We start from the raw sequence: 25258 nt of genomic DNA on the forward strand, positions 1-25258 counted from the left end.
ACTGGTCCCTGTGGAATTCATTGGTAATAGATAACGGATTACTTCGCCGTGTGATTGAGAGACCAGAGGGACAAGAAGAGAGAAGGTAGATCGTCATTCCAAAGAAGATGGTCCCGGAAGTCTTGGCGGAAGTTCACAATGGAACCAGCGGTGGACATCTTGGTGTTACCAAGACACTTGGCAAGCTGCGTGAACGGTTCTACTGGGTGAACTGCAAAGAAGATGTGAGGGCCTGGTGTAAGAAATGTGACATTTGCGCAGCCATTAATGGGCCACAAAAGCGTGGTAAAGCCCCTATGCGCCAGTACAATGTTGGTAGTCCCTTCGAACGAATAGCGATCGACGTGGCTGGTCCTTTCCCGGAGACGAACGATGGCAACAAATACATTGTGGTAGTAATGGATTACTTCAGCAAATGGGTCGAGGCCTACGCGTTGCCAAATCAAGAAGCGTCCACGATTGCTGATGCCCTTGTTAAAGAATGGATCTGCAGGTTTGGTGTTCCCATGGAGCTTCATTCAGATCAGGGAAGAAACTTTGAGTCCAATCTGTTCCAAGGCGTCTGTGAAGTCCTGAACATCCGCAAGACCAGGACGACTGCTCTACATCCACAATCCGATGGGATGGTTGAACGCATGAACAGAACTATCAACCGTTATCTGGCCAAAGTAGTCTCTGACCACCAAAGAGACTGGGACAAATTTCTTCACCTGTTCCTGTTGGCTCACCGTTCATCCGTCCAAGAATCTACAGGGCAAACTCCAGCCAGCATCGTTATGGGACGGGAAGTGCGCCTACCCTGTGATCTGAAATTTGGTTGCCGACCGGGAGAAGAAGTCGCCGGAGAAGATTATGTCCACACACTACGTCAAAGGATGGACGACATTCATCAGAGAGTCCGCCTAAATATTCAAAGTGCTAGTGACCGAATGAAGGAACACTACGACATTCAAGCTGAGCATGGAGGATACCAAACAGGAAGTTGGTGTGGCTATATAACCCGCAGAGACGTCGTGGGTTATCTCCGAAGCTACAATCCTCGTGGGAAGGGCCATACGAAGTCATGGATAGAATTAATGACGTCGTATACCGTATCAGAAAATTGCCAAAAGGAAAACCGAGGGTAGTCCATTTCAACCGTTTGAGCCCCTACCAAGGCGAAATAGAAGATCGTGCTGGGACCGTGAGAACCTGCAGCTTTGATTCCCCTGATTCGGAGATGTCCTTTGACGATTTCATGGCCCGATACAACAGCAGTGAGAAGGCTCGCTATGGTGTAACCAAAGAAGATCAACGAGACCTCTTTTCCGTGCCTCCTGATTATTCGCTCGCTCATTGTGTGGCTCGAGATTTGCGGATGTCCAGAGGAATCGCTGCGACGTTCAATGAGAAGTTTGGGCGTGTCGGAGAACTACGCCGACAGGATCCAGAGGTTGGAAGCGTTTTGAGGCTAACCGACAATGCACATGGTCAAGCAAGGCACATCTTCTACCTGGTCACCAAGGAATGGTCCCCGAGTAAGCCGACTTATCTGAATCTATGGAAGACCCTGATTGAACTGAGAAGCCCTGCTAAACAACAACATTGCACGATTAGCCATTCCCGAAGCTGGCGTGTGGACTCGATGGTTTGAGTTGGCGTACAATCCGGAACATGATTGAAGTCTTGTTCAGATTTACGGGAATCGAGATCCTCGTTTGCTGCTACAACCCAAAGCTGAGATCGGGAGAAAACTGTAGACTGCTTATTTCTACCAGACTTCGCAATGTACCAGGGGCCAGCTTTGCAAATACCTTCATTCACCGTATACATCTCGGGACGAGCATGTGCCTAAGAAGGGGGCAGTGTTGCGAGCCGGTGTGGACTCGACCTAACCTCACAATATGGCCCGCCCTCGGATGACCTTAACATCCTCGCCCTCGGATGACCTTAGACACCGCAATGATTCATTCGTTCGAGAAGAGTCGAGACCCACTAGCATGGACTAGTACATACGAGAACATTCGAAAACCTTCTCTATGCGCCTAACGATCTTTGGACTATTCTAGATTTCTTTTACCTGTCGGTATAAAAGCCGGCGGCAGTGGCCTAGAGAGGGCAGTTATAAATATACAGTTGACGCGCTAAAATTCAAAATAAATTCTTAGTTATAAATCGTTTGTAAATAGTTCTATAAGTCTTTTATCGTTATTATTTTTGTTAATTAGTGTTAAATAAATAGTGTTTAAATAAATTGTGACTTTCTATCCACACGGAACCGACGAAAAACGTAACAATATATACTGCCAAACATATATACTGCCATTACTCGCTGACGAGTATTTGACACGCATCAGAAGATGGTCACGCAAGGCGTTTTCTTTCATGAGCTTTTCTGTGACTGAAAAGCCCAATACGTGATGTTATTTGTCTACCGCACTCCGGACATTCAAAAATCTCATTGCTTTGCTGCCCTCTTAACTTTTGGTTCTCGCTGTTAACTGAGTTTACAATTCTTCTCCATTGGGTTCTATTGTGAGCTGCTACTTCCCACTCATTCTGCACATTAACTCCCTTTAAGTTTTCGTGGAAAATGTCCTTGTACCTTTGAGTTGTCCACCTGGCCTCCTCTACCGTCTACAAGCTCACCGTAAAGCAGTGATTTTGGTATGCGGTTTTCTTGCATTCTGCATACGTGACCAGCCCATCTTAGTCCGGGATTTTGTAACCATGACTTCAATACTCTCGCAGTTAGCTTTTTCAAGAACCGATACGTTTGAGACATTGATGGAACCATTTGATTCTTAAGAGTTGTCTAAAGGTGTCTCTGCTGCAACTTGTTTAATGCGTTCATGTGTCGGCGGTATTGGCACCCAGGTTTCGCTCCCATATAACATGGTGGGGATTATTATTGCTCAGTACACTGCAAGTTTCGTTTTGTGTTCAGGTCATGGTTGTAAAAAACCCTGTCTTTTAATTCCAGAATGCGCTTGAAGCGCTGCTAATCCTAAAAGCTGAATTTCAGAGTCGATATTGACCTTTTCCGAAATCAAACTGCCGAGATAATTGAATTCCGCTACATATTCCAGTAGTTCTTCTCCGATTTTTATAGCATTGTTGTGATCTTCCGGGGGAGGGCACATGATTTTAGTTTTGTCGATGTTTAGCTTAAGGCCCAAAGCCTCGTATGCCCAGGTATGTGTTCAACATTTCTTGTAATTGCTGTACAGTTTTTGCAACTAGAGCGCAATCGTCAGCGTATCGAAGTTCTGTGATGAATTTTGTACGTGTTTTTGCCCTGAGTCTTTTTATGTTGAACAGACCGCCATCATATCTGTATCTAATGCCCAATCCTCTCTCCTGCAGTTTGCTGTCCACTATAATGGAGAGCGCTGCCATGAATATGTTGAATAGAAGAGGCGCTAAGACACATCCCTGCCTAACTCCTGTATTTGTTAGGAAGGGGTCACTCAGTGATCCATGATGTGACACTCTTGACTGGTTGTTGTTATGGAGGCTTTTAGACACTGTAAGAAATTTGTTGGGTACTCCGAACTTTTTCATAATTGCCCAAAGTGCATCTCTGTTCACAGAGTCGAAGGCTTTTGTTAGGTCGATGAAGGCAACATAAAGTTTAGACTGCTGTTCTTTACTTTTTTCCTGTAGTTGGCGGATGGAAAATATGGAATCGACGGTGCCGCGGTTAGTGCGAAAACCCGTTTGCGATTCTGGAAGGATTTTTTCTATATGTGGGTGCAGGCGGTTTGACACAATTTTTTGCAAAAATTTTTCCGCCGATAGCTAAGAGTGAAATTCCCGGTAGTTTCCGCAGTCTGATGCACTTCCTTTGTTCTTAAATATATTCACTATATTTGCGTTGCAAAAGTCCTGAGGTACCTCTCCGCTTTCCCATATGACATCGAAGAGAGCCTTAAGATGACCAATAAGTTCTTTACTTGCACACTTATAGATTTCTGCCGGAATCGCGTAACAGCCAGCAGATTTGTTGTTTTCAAGCTGTTTTATGGAGGCCTTTATTTCCTGTTTTGTTATTGGGATATCTAATACATCGCGGCTGTTATACTGAGATATTGTGTTTAGCGCTTCCATATTGGAGTTATTTTCTTGGTTAAGGATATGGCTGTAATCCTCATTCCAGCGGTTTCTGATTTGCTCTTCCTCTTTCAGAAGTTCGCCATTTTGTGCCATGATTGGGCAGCTTGCCTTCTTGGTTGGGCCGTACACTTCTTTTACAGCCTCGAAGAATTTACGGTAATCGTGATGCGTGGCGTACTCTTGAATCTGATTAGCTTTCTGTGACCACGGTGAGGCGGCCAGCGTTCACTGAATAAAGCGCTTGAGTAATATCGCGCTTTTGATAACTGTCTGCAGCTGATTGAGCCACGATCTTTTTGTCTGCCCTTTTGCATATGGCTTTTAAAATAAATAAATATGACATTTCACCAATCGGCATGCAAATATAATCTATAATATCCATAATTTTTTTAATTCTTTAAATTTCATTTTTTAATAATTTTTAAAATTTCATGCCTCTTTCGCGTAGTCTGTCGGCATTTTAGCGACTGGAAAATGCCTGCCAACAATTTTCCACGTTTCTTAATAATAAATAAAAGCTATTTTCGCAATTATAACTCATGTATCTTATAATATTTTTAGTGTCAAAATTTCACCCTTTCGATTGGCCGCCCCCGCTTTAAGCCCCGGGATCGCGCTGGCAGTCATGATTATTTCATAATGGCTACACAAAAGGATACTTCACAAGAAAAATTAGCCATGTAACGATGATAAGGTTTTTTATGTAGCCAGCTCTTAGACTATAAGGAGTTTACAACGGGGCAATAAAAAATGTTTAGAGTTCTTTAAACATTCTTGTTGGTCGTTTACATTATTATGGTTTTTAACTGATATTATGTTAAAAAATAAAATAAAAAAACTGTTGAAATTGTGCAAACACAATTTTATTCAATATCAATAAATCTGCCTTTACTAAGCCATAGAAGTGTCCAAAATTACATTATTATTATTATTTTGAAGACGAATAAAGAGGAAGTAAGGAAATATACTATATACCTATAGTTATTAAGGTATTAATAACAATATTAAAAAGTGCATTGAACGCAATTGGTTTTTATTTAATTTAGCGTTTTGTTGTAACAAACTTTGTTGTATATCTTTTGAAATACTAGTCAGTTTATGACGTCTTTTCTAGTATCTTCTTTGACGTAATAAAATAAAAGGACGTGAGGTAAATAAGCCTCATACAGGGCTTATTGGAACACGTACTGAGTTTTTTTTAAATCAATAATGCAGTTAGGATATTAATATAATAATTATATTATTATATTATTGAGATTGTAGTGTCGTTTGTTACTAGTTTGATGGATAATACCCAACTTAGTATAAATATATTTTTTTAATAATATATTCATTTTCATTTGACTTTTAAGACTTGCTTCCTACTAGAATGTAGAATGTTTAGGAGGGGAGTTAATCACCGCGACCTTATAAACCTATTGTATGTTCCCCTTTCTTGAATTATAACGAGTTATAACTCATCATACAGTCTCAGGGCTTTAACAAAAGCCAGTATCTGAGACGGCTCCACAGAGGCCAGCTCTCCATCCTCGATATCAGCCGTACCAAAGTTCATGGCACGAATGGTCGTCGTCTCAGAGGCTCAGGATCTCAGCCGGAGATAAGCTCCTCGACTGTGAAGGGTACGAAGGGCTAAACCCCAACCACGGAAGGGTGTGTACCCTTGTAAGAGGTAGATGCTCATTCCTCGGTGGATGAACATCTGTGATGAACATTTTTGAACAAATATGTATATTCTTAATCATAAAAACGTGAAAAATATGGCAAGACCGCAAGAGTCTGCCCCAAATGATTGTAAAATGCACGCTTCGCACAGCAAAGCTCTAAAAAAGAGAATCTTTAACATTAACTTAAGGGATCAGAAAAAGAAATTACCGTTTTTTTATTTTGTTTTGAACACTTTATAACACTGGCGGAATTGGATTGATTATTTTACCAATAAAAAATTTAAAATTATCAATTCAATTTATACATTTAATATACTGTTTATTAAAGACTTCTTAATACCAATTTAATATTTTTAGAGCCATATTTTAAATCCGATTTAATAATCATAATAAATAGTATAGAATACAGCATGATCGAAAAAAAATGGCGTCCAGTTGGCTTGGAAATTAACATCGATGATATTCCCCATATAATTTTACATATAAAATGACAGCGACCATCATTTTATAACCATCGCTCACGCCGCGCCGTTTTTTTCATCACATAGAGCAGAGGCCAACAATATTTATTTGGAGGTGCATAAAGACACGATTTCGTTTTATAGTCCGACATTTAATAGTCGGTAATATTGTTTTAACAAAAATATTAACGTGAAAATTAAATACCTTACAGATACTCCCGTACTAAGCACAGTATAAATAAGTTTGTTTTCTTTTAAATAACTTTCTTACCGTTGCATTTTATGCTTTTGATATTTGTTTACGGCTTTTGTTCAAGTCTAAATATTGGTGCCTGCATTTATGCCTGTATCACCGCCCGCGCTGCGCCTTAGAAACGAACGATCGCATTGTGATCCGATTTAATTCTCACGATTCTTTTTCACGGCACATCGTTCAAATTTTATTGATCCGTGCTGGCCACGATTTATTTTGATCATATTCAATTCACACGATTCTTTTTTACGACTCATCGTTCAAATCTTATGGATCCGTGCTGGCCACGATTCAGTTGAACGAACCGTATTGTAATCAATGAATCAATTCTCACGACTCTTTGAACGCACGATCGCATTGTGGTCCAATTCAATTCTCGCGATTCTTTTTTACGGCTCATCGTTCAAATGTTATGGATCCGGGCTGGCCACGATTCAATTTAACGAACCGGATTGCAAGTAATGAATCGAATCTCACGATTCATTTTTAATACTCGTTCAAATGAACGACTCGTTCAATCTTTGCCCACCTCTAGTTCGAATCCTACAGCCGGCATTTCATCAGCCGACTATTTTTATTAAAATAAAAATAGTTTGCACCATACAATATGCCTGTATAAATAATGTTAAGTAATTGTAGTTTATATTTACAATGCTCTGCGTTTTTATTATCTCATGATAAATATCTACCTATTGGATAAATAAAACGCGAGCGACAACAATTCAATTCTCGCGATTCTTTTTTACGGCTCATCGTTCAAATGTTATGGATCCGGGCTGGCCACGATTCAATTTAACGAACCGGATTGCAAGTAATGAATCGAATCTCACGATTCATTTTTAATACTCGTTCAAATGAACGACTCGTTCAATCTTTGCCCGCCTCTAGTTCGAATCCTACAGCCGGCATTTCATCAGCCGACTATTTTTATTAAAATAAAAATAGTTTGCACCATACAATATGCCTGTATAAATAATGTTAAGTAATTGTCAGGTACATCAATCTGAGGCAGTCAAAACGATTGATTCATTTTTTTTATATTTACAATGCTCTGCGTTTTTATTATCTCATGATAAATATCTACCTATTGGATAAATAAAATGCGAGCGACAACTAACCATCAAGAGCTTGTCAATCATGTTTGTTCCTTACCTATACAGCGTTCACATTTATTGGATGTCTTATCAATCTCCTTTTTTTGCATTGTCATTATGTACCTATTATTGTATTATTTTTACTATACCTATAAAATGTTAAAGGCATACCGGTCCATCGATAAACATTTATTGACAAACTCATCATTTATTTTTAAATTTATTGCACAATCACACATTAAACTTAACGAGCCATCATCGTTTGTCCTTATTTGATTAGAATTTCATATCTATCCTTCAAATCTCTGATTCAACAACGTAATGCTATCTAGCAATATTTGTTTTTGTGTCTTGGTCCTATCTCCCCCCAATAAAATCTAATCTTACCACAGGCAATAACAAACTGAAAGAAAATAATTACCGAGTATATGGCGCTGTTTAGTGTTTTATTGAAGGAAATTGAAGTGGGGCATACGTCGCACATTTTGAGTTATATTTATCTAAGCTTGAAACATAGTTCCGCCAGTGACTTTGATGATTGGATTGACAGAGCATATTTAATATGGTTGGTTATTTCGAGGAATAATCTAAGCTTTAATAAACACCTCGTTACTAATCGTCAGTATCATCAACTTAAGAATAACATGTTAGCAAGAAAGAGTAGCCATTCCGGATTATGAAGATATCGTTAATATGTTGACGATATCTTTATAATCTGGAACGGTAGGCAGTTGGATTCATTTCTCAATCACCGGAATTGTCAAAGTAACTCCATCAGATTTACGATTGAGAAACGGAAAACCTTCTGCCTTCTGCCTCTGTACACATTGAAGAGACGCAACGTGCCACTGAAGTGGGGTATTGCAGATTCAGAAACAGTTTTCTGGATGTTCTTAACATTAGAAACGATGGATCCATTAGCACCTCTGTATATAGAAAACCCACACATTACAGTACAATATTTAAATTCTCAGTCGAATCATTCTGCAACCAAAATAGTATTACAATAAAATATCATATATTTTCAATGATATAGTCAATAGTATTCATCGAGCAACACACAGGGTGTCTCAGATTTTAATCGGGAAAATTTAATAAACGATAGAACTTGCAAAAAATAAAACAAAAAGTTCATATCAACTTGTAAGATTTAAAGCTTCCTTTTCGAGATACAAAGTTACTTAAAAAAGAAAAACAAATTAAGATATTTGAAAAACTATTTAATCGATTTTGATATAACTTGACCCGTTTATAATACTTACTATGGGACTTAATTTGATCTAATTAGATTTAAGTTTAATGGCCAGGGGCGGCGGTGGGGCATCACTGTTAAATTATTTCAAAGGAAAAAATAGGCACGCCACTGTTTTTTTAGAAGTTTAATATTATTTTTGGATTTAGTAATTAAAAATATTATTTTTTCGTCTCCTGACTTTTTTGTCTATCTTGCTTACTTCTTGCGAAAAAAAATAAATTCTAATTGGTACTTAATATTATAATTGGTATTCTAATGGTAGCCTGTATCTCGAAAAGGAAGCTTTAAATCTTTCAAGTTGATATGAACTTTTTGTTTTATTTTTGCAAGTTCTATCGTCTATTAAATTTTCCCGATTAAAATCTGAGACACCCTGTATATTATGCAGTGACCAAGTAGGTATCACTATATGCAGTGGCCGACAATCTTTTAATTCTGAACTCAGTAATATTAAAACGAATTGGCTTCAAAATGGTTACACTGCCAAGTCCCTCGATAAGATTATATCCTATTACATAACTGACTTAATGGTGCACCAGCCGGAAGAAGATCAGACCTATAGCCAAACACCATAAAATTAAAGTTGTTAGTAAGTCTGGAACTACCCGGAATCATCAAAACAAGAAAATGAATGCATCTGCCAAGTATCTTGTGTCAAGTGTTACCTGAACAAGCTCAACCTGTATCAAGGAAGTCGTTGCTCATGAACATGCTCCCATCCTATCAAGGACCTGCATAAGTTAGTGCAGGGCACTGGGATAGGAGGATGGGTGCAGATATAGAAAGGGGACAAACACAATAGGCCTCACAGGTCGCAGTGTTTCCAGCAGAGGACGGCCCCTTGTTATTGGAAAAGAAGTATCTTGTGAGTGCTGTGAGTCATATATTGGAGAGACGCAACGTGCCACTGAAGTGAGGTATTGCAGACCACATAAAATGGTCGACACCTCTTTTCCCATCAAGTTTATCTCTTGCAACAAAGAAGAGATCTAACTAAATTGTGACGTTGAATCTTTAACATTGGCAGGAATTTTAACAAAACTCTTACATAAATAGATGTTTGGCAAGTTAAGAAAATATATTATTCTAGTATCACTATAAATAAATCACTTCGTTTAGAGAAAACGAAGAATAATATTTTTGGATAATTTAACGAACTCTGTTTTTAGAAGTCTAACGTCTTAACGTCTGGTGAGAAAATTGTCGATTTTTCAGTGCAGACTGTTTGGTTTGTGAAAAATAACAGCCAGAGCTTATTAAAATAAACTATTTGTTACACACGCTTGACATGCATTAGACGCGTGTATATGCCAGATAATGTTTAGATTTTAAATTCCTTTTCGTCACTTGTCAGCTTTTGATTAATGCAATGAATGTACAGGATGTTCCGCCCACCTAATTTGATAAAGGATATTTTTTAGTATTGCCGATATGGTATTTAGGAATGCTATTTATAGTTTCTAATAAGGGCTGGGGTAATACGACTTTTTAATGTAGTCTTCGAAAACCTAATAAAATGTTTCCCCCGGTCAAACATTTTCTATTCAAGACAGGTAGAGAACCAATAGTACCTATTAATATTTTATGGAAATAGTAATTATATTTTGTGTAGTATTTTGTTGATACTATCTTAAATATTTTTTCAACTAACGGGTCTGTATGTAAATATCATTAGGTACTCATGGAGGTATGTTGTTATAAGAAAACGCGCAAAATGACACATTATTCTGGAAGGGGTGTAAACAGGAAGACTAGATGTTATGCATGCGATTGCAGTCTTCAGATAGTCCATTTGCATCAGATAGTCCATTATGAAAAAAAAATCGGGTAGTAGCATAGCACATATTGAAGTGTCTTGTCTTGTGAATTTTTGTAGAAAAGACTGCCTACTTAATATCTTAATGTTAAAATCAAGCCCAAACCACTGTCAAAAAAATTCTTTATTAGGGACCAGTGGTTTGGGCTTTGTTCTTGATTTTAACATTATGTTTTTTACAATGGGCCACCACTTTGTAAAAGTAACTTAGGTCCTAATATTTGTCAATATTCTGATTCTTTGCCCCATTAATTTCTCTAAGGAACATTTCTCTGGCTTCCATGGAAATATACCCTGCCAGTTCTATCTCTAGGATACTACTACTACTAGTCTCTTTATTTATGATACTTTCTCTTAAATTTTTATACACTTTCATCCTTACCATTGTTGTGAGTCTCGTAGGACCTGTCAGATACAACTTCGAAGAAATTCCATCGCATATGTCAGTGGGAGGGTTGTCGTTTTGATAAACCCATGTCTGAGGCGGCGGTTGACTTCACAATTTTCAAGAAGATTTGCATGGCTTAGTAGTCCTTCCGGGTCCTATTTCACACAGACAGGTCACTCTGAACCAGTCATGATAATCCATAATCTATGTAGGCGATTTCTCGCATATATTTCTGATGTGTATGATTTATAATTATTCCTTATAATCTACACCGAACATTATCACCAAAGTTGAACAACACTTTTTTACGACGCGACGGTACTAGAAATTATACTTATAGTCTATCCAACTACTCAGGGAAGATTCCCAGAAATGACAGAAAATACAATTTGCCTGTGAATTAAAACGATAGACACATTTGTGACTATCGGAGATCCTCCCATTGGATAGACTATACTGTGATTTGTCTTTCCTGAGGTGACTGCCAATGGTCACTTTATTGAGATAGATAATGATTTTCATTTAAATACCTTACTAAATGGTTATTGAACTAGCTGTTCTCGGCTTAGCGAATCATCACACTGCTGCTGATGAGCTGCGATCACTAGTAGTATAGCTTATAAATTCAATTATTAATTAGTCAATCAGAAATTTCCAAAAAAAAGACGTGTGGTCTGTAGTAACATAAATCTTTGTTTAAAGACATTTGATTATAGATTTTTTTGGACATATTGTATATTAGTATTTTAATAAAGCACGCTTTTAGATGTTTCAAAAAACTTTTAATAAGAGTAACTTTAACTCAACATATATGTTTCGGCTTGTTAGGCCTTTTTAATATTGTATATTATGTGTATGTAAAACATTTATGATTCTCTACTAACTTTATAAAAACTGATTAAAATACTATCAAAAATGTGTCTTTTCATGTGTATGTGTGTATGACCTCGAGTTAACTCCTTGTATGACGAATCAAGATTTAAGTTACGTTTGATAGTTCGTAAGTTAGTCTACGTCACTGATATGTTTATCAAACATCTTTGTCGTCCGTTAAACGTTTCGTGTAAACTAACATTATTCTAAAAAGAAAACGTAAATTTGTTTCCATTTATTTTAACGAGATGATCTAAGTAATTTAAGTTCACTTATTTAGATTCCGCTGCTTTAGATAGTTTTTTTTACGAAATTTAAATATTGCAGCCACATTCTCAGCTAAAATAAAATAATGTTTTTAAAGGTAGATCAACCATTAGGCAATTTCTTGCCCAACCATATCTTTTCTTCTTTCGAAAATAAAGACTGATTTTACCCATATTGTTAGCTGGCAAAAATTGATTTTATAGATTAATCAGTTTTCGGATATCATTTAACCAATTACTGGACTGAATACATTTAGTGAAAACCATAACCGACTTCCTAAAAACGCACTATAGTGCGCACTTGGTTTACTGCGTCTTTTTTAATATTGAATTACATACTTTTACATAATCAATTTCGATTAAAATAACTATACATACAATGAAATATTTGTACTTTTTAATCGATTTTGATTTTTTCCTGTTTTGACCAACTGCAGTTGTTTATTACTTTAGATATAAAAATATGTTATGTTAGCGTCTCCTTTTTGCTTCTAAGACTAATCTAAACAGAGCCTACTTTGTTTATGTAGAATCCGAACCATGGTCCTCGGCCATATCAGTGTCAATGGCCTACCGACCATGGCCAGTGTCTAAATCGACTCTTACCCACCAGATATCCGATCTCATCCGGCCTGAATGAGCATTAGCTGTCAATAGATGTTTACACTCTTACCATGGAACAACAACACGATAGAGTTTCCCAGACGGTTACCCCTCTATTCACTGGCATCGTCCAACGTCGTTTAACTTTGGTGATTTATTGGTTATGAATTGGGACGTAGCTGAGCCGTGCGCGATTGCTCTTAGACGAGTATAAAGAAGTCTTATACAAATAAGGGTTTATTCTAATGGTATTTTAAAATAGTGTAGATTCATAATATATAAGCCTCTAGATAATTGAATCAGTGAAAACGTGGGAAAATGGTTAGAGATAAAAGTAAATTCTTAAATCTACAACAAATTGGCTCTTAATATAGCAGATAATCCAGGGTAAATTATGCATACTTAATCAAATAAACTGCCTTTATTATTGATTTTAACAAAAGCTTATGAGCCCATTAATGTTAATTAGTAGGCTAATGCCAAAATCATGGCCGTTTTCAAACTGTGCAGATTCTACTTGTCGAATTTCTTCATTTTCCAGTTTGGCGTTATTAACACTTTTAATTTTCCGCCCAATTGAACATTGCTGAACTTCTAAAGCCATATCACAATGTTTTACCATTGGTTGTACACCAGACCTCAACCCATTTTTGCAGATGATGAAACACAACCAATATCGCGATCTCGAAACTTGTCACACTATCTAGACGTGTGTTCAGAAGTTTTCAATATGAAATTATTATATGTTACGGCTATAATGCATACTTCGCTAGTTTTTCAAAACTAGCCAGCAATTTTGGAAACCAAATAAAAGAGATGTTTTCCTTTTAAATCCGCTTATTCTTTCAAAATAGTGGGTAACCAGTAGATGGTTAACACAAATTAATAGGCGAATTCTTTCAAAATAACAGCGCTTTTAGTTAGTTTGTGTATTAGCTGGTTAGTTTTAAAACTAGCCAAGTATCCTATTTAGCGTACATTGTTTTTGTTCAAATGTCTTTGTTCAAATGACACACATAACTTACGGACATAATGATACATGAAAACCACACTATTTTTCTACTACCACAGGTACATGAACATAGCGAATATAATAAAATAACTGGTATTTTAAAGAGCCAAGTACAACAGTACTAAACATTTAACGATTCGAAACAATAAACAATGCTTAAGTTCGAATGTCTTATCATCTTGTTTGCTAATTAATACACTGACACACCTACCAAAAACAAATAAACGCAATACGCGGTACAGATGAAAAAAATAGTTTTTTGTTAACACGCTACATTTGAAGTCACTGGTATTTGATAAAATTTAACAAAAAAAAATATCGTACAATTAAAATCCAAACGCATTGATTAGGTTTATTACGGTATTAAGTTATTATTAACGTCAAATAAGACGTAGGTTGTTCGGGTTAAAAGGAAATCAAATTACCTAATATTCTCAAACGGTAAAGAGAAAATATGTTTATTTTATCGAGGTCTACCTGCCCTGAAAATATTTGCACTTATTTAAAACTTACCCTGTATATACAAGGTGGCGCACCTCATTCGCCTCGATTGATTATACGAAAACGGAAAGATGTAGAAAAATTTTGATGGGTATATGTAGAGATGCAATGTGCATAATTTAAAATTATTTTCAAATGTACAGGGTGTGTCAGAACTAAGATCCATACCCAATGTGTTGTATTTTATTTCATTTTTGGATTCTTGGGCATAAAATAAGGCATTTATTATAAGGGTTTAATATGTTTAAATACTTTGGTTTTTGAGATATTTAAAGATATTTAAATAAGCATGCTATACTAAAAAAGTTTGTCAACACCCTGTACATTACTTTTTAGAGTTAATTCTTTTGCTGACTTTGAAGCCAGAGGAATAAACTTTACTAAAATTTTTTATTGCTTCCTTGAATGTATACAGGGGTTTTAAAAATTGCTTGTATATTTTAAATATTTATTTTACATAAAAACTTCGTTATTTCAAATACAACACTATGTATTTTTTAAAATAAGTCGAAGCAGATATAAAGGCTCTTTCAAACTGTATTAGGGTTTCTCTCAGGGGTTTCTTATATCTACCTGGCTCAGACTTTAAATAAAAAGCGATTTTTCAATACAATGGCAATCAAGATGACCATGACTATTTTCAAAATCGAGATTAGTTTATGGAGATTATTTAAATTTATAACAGTTTACTTTTATTTAATTTATCTACAATAGTTTAATAAGTATTTATTATTTTATCAAGAAAAATAAAGAAATAGTTCTTTGATTTGTAGATATGTATATTGGATTTTCTACAAAAGAACCAATTAAGGCAAATTCATTTTCTTCACTTCCAACGACAGATTTTTGCCTAATAGGTTTTTCATATACTACACTATCAGCTCTGCGAAATAGGAAAAGTATTTTTTCAAAGGAACGCTTGTCAAGAAAATTCATATTTGGATAATTTTGAGCATAAACCCCTCAGGCCAACAAGCAATTATTGTCCTTACAAAATAAAATCACTAGTAACATATCCATTCCGTCCGCCAGAAGATACTGCTTCATTTTTCTTGATAAAATAATAAATACTTACTTATTAACCTTATTGTAGGTAAATTAAATAAAAAAACCTGTTATACATTTAAATAAAGTGCATAAACTAATGTCAATTTTTAAAATAGCTACTAAGTGTCACTAGAAAATTGCCATGGCTACACCAGCCATCTTGATTACAATTTTATTGAAAAATCGCTTTTAATTCAAAATCTGAGCCAGATATGTAGGTATAGGAAACCCAAATATAGTTTGAAAGAGCATTAAATATGCTTCGACTTATTTAAAAAATACATAGTGTTGCATTTGAAATAACGAAGTTTTTATGTAAAATAAATATTTAAAATAGACCAGCAATCATTTTTGATACAACTGTATAAGGAAGCAATCAAATATTTTAGTAAAGTTTATTTCTCTGGCTTGAAAGTCAGCACAAGAATTAATTCTGAAAAGTAATGTACAGGATGTTTACAAACTTTTTTATTATAGCAAGCATATTTAAATATCTTTAAATATCTTAAAATCCAAAGCATTTAAACCAAAGACATTATAAAGATAGACCGAACATCTCATTCATAAATACTCGTTGGTAGTGTATCAAACATTCCAATGTACAAACAAGGACAGAAGAGATAGGCTGTCAAACCGTGCCAGATACATAGAAGGTTGCCAGTTGTCCTTTTTGAATAACTTGTCCTTTGACTTTTTTGACTTAAAAAGTCATTTTATTTTCATATTTTCCTGAGAAAATTACCTACAGCAAACACAAATATTCCAAATTTAATTAGGAATGTTATAAAAACTTAACTTATAAATATTTTTCTTTAAGTTTAGAATAGGCAACATTAATTAGAACTTCCCGTTTAATTCAGCAACGATTTAGTTAGTTCGCAATCGATAGCTTCCTAGAAGTACTGTGTAATAGTTGTTTAATCTTGTATTATTAATAACTTCCTATACCTAAAATCAATATTTAATGAGAAAATTGTGTTTTTTTTGAAAATATAAGACAAGATTTGACTTTCGGTTTTCTTCTTATATTATGATGGCTCTGATACGAGGCAATTGCCTTTTAGTCTCGCAATAGAAGGCATTTATCATTAAAAGTATAAAATCTGTGTGCTACAGTATGGGATTTCTGCGTAATAATAAATACCTATTACGTTTATTTACAAATCCATTACTTTTAAAGGTGGCTTCATCAGATAATCAAATTTTAGTTAAATGTCCTAATCTTCATGAACTGTATTAAGCATATGTATTGCGGTTTGAATTACCCTGTATGTTGACAAAAATATTTTGAAAATGTGCGTTACAATGACCCCCATCTTATGTAAAAAATTGAAATAAAAATCACAAACCAAAAACGTAATAGGTAAAAAGCTTTTTTGGAGGCCTGGGTCACTCTCTATATAGATATGTATAAAACTAGTAGCCTAGGAATTATTTACAGTTCGTCCCATTCTAAAAAAAGTTAAACCCACCGTACAAATAACTCTAGGAAGATGTATTTGTAGGAGCAGATATAATAAAGCAATAAAATGTAAAAAAGGACGGGTAAACACCTATGTTTATTTATTGAGCAAAATTCCTTTAGAATAACGTTTATAATGACCAAAATAGGACGCAATTTTAAGAACAAAATGTCACTTTCTGGCTTATAATAAAGTTTCAAATGTAACGTTTATATTTAAATTTGTTATGATCTACAACAGTTAGGTAGTAATTGAGACAAATTATAATTCAATTACCGGCTACTACGTTCTTGTTTTAGTAGATCAAAATTCAACAAATATAATTAGAAATTATTTTAATTGTGAGAGGCTCCCTTGTGGGACGCCTATGTACGATTACATGGCGCGGCGGACAATAATACCACCTGTGGAAAGCCAAATTCGGGTAATTTGAGCTTATTTGTCCACACATTTGACACTGTCGTACCATATTGAAAATTCGCAGATTCAAAAGTACATTAAACAATAACAAAAACTACTGAAAACACTGAAAAGTTCACTTTGGACTTGATTCCGACTTCAAACACACCTCTAAGCTAAACGTAGTACGCTATAATCGGGACCATAGGCCGTCGCGAGGGGTGGTGGGACGGACGGCTCATTTCATTCTGGAAGACTAGCAGCGACGTTGCCAATAGTTCTAGACGTTTCAGCACATTAAACAGTAAACATGTCCTTTAATAGTAACGCATATATCCTCTGGTTAATAACATATTATTACACATGCTTCTTTAAAAATAAACTATTCATTTAATTAAGAAATTGAGATTTATTGATCTCCGGTGAAGGTTTTAAAGTAACCTTTTCTGCAAATCAAAATAAGTAGATAGGCGCAAATTTGATATGTGGCAATGTCGCCTTCTCTATTTCAGTTGGTTTTTACAGTACGTAGTCAACCTCCGAATGGTTGATCGGGTTAAAATGCATAATGTGATATCTGTTCTTCCTAAATCTATGATTTAAACATATTAAATTCTTATAATAAATGCCCTATTTAATGCCCAAGAATCCAAAAATAAAATAAAATACCGGGTGTTCCATAAGAAAAAATATAACTTTGGTATGTATCTTAGTTCTGACACACCCTGTACATTTCAAAATAATTTAAAATTATGTACATTGCCTTCCCACATATACCCATAAAATATTTTGCTTCTACATCTTTCCGTTTTCGTATAATCAACCGAGGCGAATGAGGTGTGCCACCCTGTATACATGTTTTTAGGGATTCTATAGTCTGTCCAACGAGAAGATCCTTGACAGTGATATATGTGACTGTCATTTTAATTTCAAAGTAGTTTATTTTATTTTACAAAGAAATAAGTTGGTACAACTGGAACGCATAGCAGGATATATTTAAAATTTGATTGACAAGATGACAAGAAGTGATTACTTCAAAATTGTATAAAACTGAAAAAATGTAATCGAGTTATTTTATTTAATAAAAACGGTATGTGTTAATACAAAACAAACAAGAACAAGGCACTACATACCAAAAAAATATAAAAAATAACTATTATTTACTTTCAAGCTTTATGAAACTACCCGCATTTATGATTATATTTATCAATATAACTTATGTACAAATACAAATTTGTAATATTCCACAGGTATAAATAAAACAACATAGGTAAATACAACAACTATTTTATTAATAATAACACCTACCAAATTTTATACCTTAAAGGTGGATTAATTACCTTTAATCTTAATTTTTTTAAACCAGTACCTTTTGACATTATTTTTCTGCACCAGTACTAAAATCCATTATTTACCTATCGTGTGATGTCGATATTTTACAGCTACTCCAGTTTTTAGTATGTGTTTAGTTTGATCCTTATATACGAAATGCACTTATCTACGACGAAATGGTATACAAACTTTATCGATGGCAACTTCATTGGTGTATAAGACTTTCTGCCTGGGCAGCGTGTATTAACCATAAACTGTGCTCTGGGCCTACAGTTAATTTTCACTCGATTTTTCCTCCACTTGACTTCAAAAGACACAAAACACACGTAATAATACGAATCAAAATGCATCATCTTTCAAAATGCAGGGTATTTAACAAAAGTTGACACAAAATTATAACCAATAATTTGGCAAGACTTTGACAAGCGTCAAAAATGACAAAAATCTAAAGGCGAGTTCATACGCATCGGCGTCCGTTTGTCGTTCATCGTTCCGTCAAACCAATAAAATTGAAATACGATCTGTCATTTTTTAAATAAACCAATAAAACTGGTTAAAAACAACAAGACACGACGCATGACGGTTTTATATTTAAACCCATCCATAGATAACTTAAAAATTATTAGAAACTTTTTTTAGTAAAATAAATAGATTGGTATGGGACGTCATCTGCTTTTCTTCTGTCATCGTCTGTCGAAATCTTACCTGAGAAAAAAAATAGTATATTTAAAATAGTCCAATTCCTATTAATAATAATAGTATACAAATTATTTTTTATTGCTTTTCTTGTTTCTAAAAATTAATATTGATTACTTTTATAATGACATTAAAAACAATTAGTTTATAATTAATTTTTGGAAATTTGAATATTAATTCTATTTTCGTTCGTGCTACTAGACAACAACATTATTTCGTATTTTCGCTATTGCGTAAAATTATTAACGGATGTTAACATCCGTATAATTTATTAGTTTTTACACATTAATTCAAAAATATCGATAGATTAATTTTTTTGTTTGTTTATTTTTTACAAAAATGAAATATTTTAAGTCAATCAGTACCCGAGATTTTATTAAATAATTTTGTACTGTGAATTTGACATTGAATTTATTTTTTATTATTAATATATTTAAATTTCAAAAATTAATTATAAAAAACTGTTGGTCGTAATGCTAACAAAATATACTTGGCGTCTATATTTAAATATGAAAATTGGATATTCTGTTACTAAAGCCATTATAATTGTCTTTATCCCCATAATGGTAGAGCACAAAATGTCAAGAGAGCTACGAGTATAAAGATTAACGAAACGACACACGTTAAATTAATTATATAGAGGAAAGGAATTAAATATTAACATTAATAATAGATAACAAAGTATACCATACATCACCCAAAATCTGCAATAGAAAGATTTGTATTTACCAAAATGTGAGGGCGGCAGAGGTCTAACCAATTTAGAGCTGGCTTTAAAACAAGAAAAAAACAGCTTATGTAAATATTTCAATCGACAAAACCATCCATTAATTAGAGCAATAATCCAAATAGATAACCAGTTATCACCACTATCACTTTCAGATGTTAAAGAAGACCAAACTATACCGCAAACTTTTAAAGAAACATAGCAAAATAAGTCTCTGCATGGTAGGTTCTATAAGTTTGCAAAATCCTGAAGTAGCAAAAGAAGAATCATTTCTTTATCTAACGCAGGTATATTTATTTACTGAAACTGAAGGGGCATTGACAGCAATACAGGACCAAGTAATTCCAACTAAAAACTATAGGAAGTTCATATTAAAAGATAACTTTCCTGATACATCATGCCGCATGGGGTGCAAACAGGAGGAAACAATTCAACACATAGTGTCAAGCTGCACTCATTTGGCTCCTACAGAATACCTCAGCCGATACAATGAAATAGCCAAAATCATCCACCAAGAACTGGGGCTGAAACACAAAATAGTCCAAATTAAAGAAACATATGATAAATACCAGCCTAAAGCAATAACCCAAAATGATTCTGCTAAGCTTTATTGGGATATGAGCATAATTAGCGATCAACTAGTACCAAATAATAGGCCTGATATCATGCTGTTGGAAAAAAAGAAAATAAAGAACTTACCATTATAGACGTGTCAATTCCTGTAGATGACAACATAGGCAGGGCGTACAAGAAAAAGATGTATAAATATGAGACTCTAAACGTTGAGCTGAAGAGAGTTGGGAATCTAAAAACCGTAAAAACTGTTGCCAATAATTATTACTGCCAACGGTTTAATACATAAAAACTTAGCTGATATCTTGAGGCGTTTGGGATTACGGAGATCAGTCCCACACGTTAAATTAATTATATAGAGGAAAGGAATTAAATATTAACATTAATAATAGATAACAAAGTATACCATACATCACCCAAAATCTGCAATAGAAATATTTGTATTTACCAAGATGTGAGGGCGGTAGGGGTCTAACCAATTTAGAGCTGGCTTTAACACAAGAAAAAAACAGCTTATGTAAATATTTCAATCGACAAAACCATCCATTAATTAGAGCAATAATCCAAATAGATAAGCAGTTATCACCACTATCACTTTCAGATGTTAAAGAAGACCAAACTATACCGCAAACTTTTAAAGAAACATGGCAAAAGAAGTCTCTGCATAGTAGGTTCTATAAGTTTGCAAAATCCTGAAGTAGCAAAAGAAGAATCATTTCTTTATCTAACGCAGGGATATTTATTTACTGAAACTGAAGGGGCATTGGCAGCAATACAGGACCAAGTAATTCCAACTAAAAACTATAGGAAGTTCATATTAAAAGATAACTTTCCTGATACATCATGCCGCATGGGGTGCAAACAGGAGGAAACGATTCAACACATAGTGTCAAGCTGCACTCATTTGGCTCCTACAGAATACCTCAGCCGATACAATGAAATAGCCAAAATCATCCACCAAGAACTGGGGCTGAAACCCAAAATAGTCCAAAATAAAGAAACATATTATAGATACCAGCCTAAAGCAATAACCCAAAATGATTCTGCTAAGCTTTATTGGGATATGAGCATAATTAGCGATCAACTAGTACCAAATAATAGGCCTGATATCATGATGTTGGAAAAAAAGAAAATAAAGAACTTACCATTATAGACGTGCCAATTCCTGTAGATGACAACATAGTCAGGGCGTACAAGAAAAAGATGTATAAATATGAGACTCTAAACGTTGAGCTGAAGAGAGTTGGGAATCTAAAAACCGTAAAAACTTTGCCAATAATTATTACTGCCAACGGTTTAATACGTAAAAACTTAGCTGATATCTTGAGGCGTTTGGGATTACGGAGATCGGTCCTTGTTCTAATTACAAAAAGCTGCAATTCTGGGCACCACAGCAATTGTGAGACGGTTTCTATCCAGGTAATGTGGAAATATGATAGCCTTGGTTAAACCCCGGCTAGCACATATGAAAAACCTGTGAAATTAAAAAAAAAGATAATATACATACCTATGTCATATGTCAACTTTTTACATTTTCGCATAATATTATTTATTTGAAATTATAACATGTGGTTCATAACGAAAATTTGACTCGAAATACCAAGTGTGTGGTACCATACTATTCGTAAAAAAATGTTTTTTCCAAATATGCTAATGAGCCACCCTCATTCCATTTGAAAAAATTGAGATACGATTACAAATACGATTTGGGCATTTTTAACCGTCCAGGACAAGACACTAAAAACATTAGACGGTCAAATATATTTTTCCAAGGCTCCTTGATAGTGTTTTTAACATAGCCGTGACACTCTTGATTGAAATTTAAAATACGATTTTTTATTAAGGGAGAATTTATTTTTTTTTATACAAAAAACAGAATTACTCAATCGACATATAGGAAAACAAGAAATTAACGAAGTAAATAAATAATCAGATCAGTCTCAAATCTTCAGATTGTAGTTTTAATTACAGTGTATCACAACTTAGAAAGGCCAATTTCTATAAGATCTTATGATAAACTGTTATCTCAAGGTTATAAAACCGACTCGTGTGAAGTTGGCACCCTTTTTTCAAAATATGAACTGAAATTTGAGAGTTCTGGATAGATTTACAATAGTTCTATAGTTCTTGATAAGTTAGAAAAATAGTTCTGGTTAATTTCGGGAGATATGACAGGGGGGTGCCAACTTCACGTAGCACCCTTTTTTTATTCTGGAACAGTGGAAATATATTCTAGAACAAGAGTTCTATAGTTCCTGACTATTGATCAAAATAGTTCTATTGTATTAACCAAGTTATGGACAAAAATATAATGGCAGCCTGCGCAGTTTAAATCGATTTTCTAGGTAAAAAATGATTTAAAGAATAGTTCTGAATAGAGTTCTGAATAGCACCCCAAAAGTTCTATAAGATGTACTATTTGATTTTTTAAAAATACCAATAATTAAAAATTTCATTGATGCACGACTCTATAGATAGACATAAAAATCGACTTTACGAAGGAAATGCAATGTTGAAAAACAGTTCTGGTTAGAGTTCTGAATAGCACCCCAAAAGTTCTATAAGATGTACTATTTGATTTTTTAAAAATACCCATAATTAAAAATTCCATTCATGCACGATTCTATAGATAGACATAAAAATCGACTTTACGGAGGAAATGCAATGTTAAAAAACAGTTCTGGTTAGAGTTCTGAATAGCACCCCAAAAGTTCTATAAGATGTACTATTTGATTTTTTAAAAATACCCATAATTAAAAATTTCATTGATGCACGACTCTATAGATAGACATAAAAATCGACTTTACGGAGGAAATGCAATGTTGAAAAACAGTTCTGGCTATAGTTCTGAATAGCACCCCAAAAGTTCTATAAGTTGTGCCAATTGATTTTTTTAAATATTAATTTTTAAAAATTTCATTGACTCCCGACGTTATGCAGTATGTCGGATTTGAGGAAAATGCATTTTTCATACAAAGTTTTACTTGTTCTTAAATGGTTAATCTCGTTCATACTTTTCCAAATTTCCATACCGTTTTAGAAAAAATTAAAAAAAACATGGAAGTATTATTTAATTTGATCTAAGTCCTAAAAATCAAAAGGCATTTCTATGATAAATAGACATAAAAATCGACTTATTTTTATAAGACTAATATAAGTATGTATATTATAAGTATGTATAAGATTATTTATTTATATATATAAGTATGTATAAGATTACTTCGACTAAATTCTTTGATGGATGGTTATTATAAATTTTGATTAACGTCATATTTTTTGCTCTTTTAAAATATCACACTTTTCGTAGTATTGTCACAAATTACCTATAATTTGTGGTATTGTACTAAAAAAGATTTGTGCTTCTTTAACATTTCAAAACAGCAAAAAATATGGCTTTAATTAAAATTCTATCAATAACAATCAAAGAATGAAGATGAAATTATATTACCACAGAAACGCGTTTTGATCTTTAGGGGTTTTCAACCATATTTTCATGTTTTCTTTAAATTTCTTTAAAACGGTATGGAAATTAGCAAAAGTATATAAAAACAGAATTAACCATTTTAGAACAAGCCAATATTTTTATGAAGAATGCATTTTCCTTTTTTCTCAAAAGAGGTCTCATAGAGGTTGACTTTAAGAGCAAAAAATAATATTAAGTAATAGCAAAGTAATAGTCAGACTAGAGTTTTTAATAACAGAAATTTTATAAAAAGATGGAATTACTTTGCATCTATAAAACTTACTATATCGAAAATTTGGTTGGCTCTGATTGATTCTAAATTACGTGGCAATAAAACTGATTAAATGAATATTTATGTAACATGATATATTAATTTTTTCCTCCGTAATAGTGGTAATAGCAGGTAATAGTTAGGTTAGTTTTGTCACACTGGATATCGTTATCTGGTGTATGTGTAACTCGACACCCAAATAAAATACAAGAGCGAGTTGTTCAAGAACTGGCCGATTCGTCCTAATAAAAACAAAGCCAGAGAATTTATTACAAAAAGGCTGCGTCTAAAAAATACCATGGGTTTATAAAATATTGAGTCGTTATAAATAGAATATAAATTATAGAAAGGTACTATACAAAGCGTTCTTGGTAAGAACGTACGTATTTTTGTAAGGTTAAATTTGTGATTTAATTATTTTGCCCCTTTTGAGATTAAACTATTTATATAAATTTGAAGCTAATAAATACATGTAACTTTGCATTCGTACTATTTGTATTCTCTTCTTTTTCATATAAATATCAAAGAATTTCACAGAACTCTAACCAGAACTGTTTTTCAACATTTCATTTCTTTCGTAAAGTCGATTTTTATGTCTATCTATAAAGTCGTGCATCAATGAAATTTTTAATTATTGGTATTTTTAAAAAATCAAATGGTACATCTTATAGAACTTTTAGGGTGCTATTCAGAACTCTAACCAGAACTGTTTTTCAACATTTCATTTCTTTCGTAAAGTCGATTTTTATGTCTATCTATAAAGTCGTGCATCAATGAAATTTTTAATTATGGGTATTTTTAAAAAATCAAATAGTACATCTTATAGAACTTTTGGGGTGCTATTCAGAACTCTAACCAGAACTGTTTTTCAACATTGCATTTCCTTGGTGGAGTCGATTTTTATGTCTATCTATAGAGTCGTGCATCAATGAAATTTTTAATTATGGGTATTTTTAAAAAATCAAATAGTACATCTTATAGAACTTTTGGGGTGCTATTCAGA

At 34.0% G+C, this 25258-nt stretch overlaps 1 protein-coding gene across 2 annotated transcripts in view; it reads left to right on the forward strand.

The window, feature by feature from the left end:
* The window catches only part of LOC115877849 (inositol-trisphosphate 3-kinase homolog), a 282008-nt gene that overhangs the window by 222307 nt on the left and 34443 nt on the right, over positions 1-25258 (forward strand). The window lies entirely within an intron of this gene.

This window comes from Sitophilus oryzae, unplaced genomic scaffold (genome assembly GCF_002938485.1).
Source record: "Sitophilus oryzae breed Bouriz unplaced genomic scaffold, Soryzae_2.0 scaffold_1499_pilon_pilon, whole genome shotgun sequence".
In the NCBI taxonomy this organism is placed as follows: Eukaryota; Metazoa; Arthropoda; class Insecta; order Coleoptera; family Curculionidae; genus Sitophilus; species Sitophilus oryzae.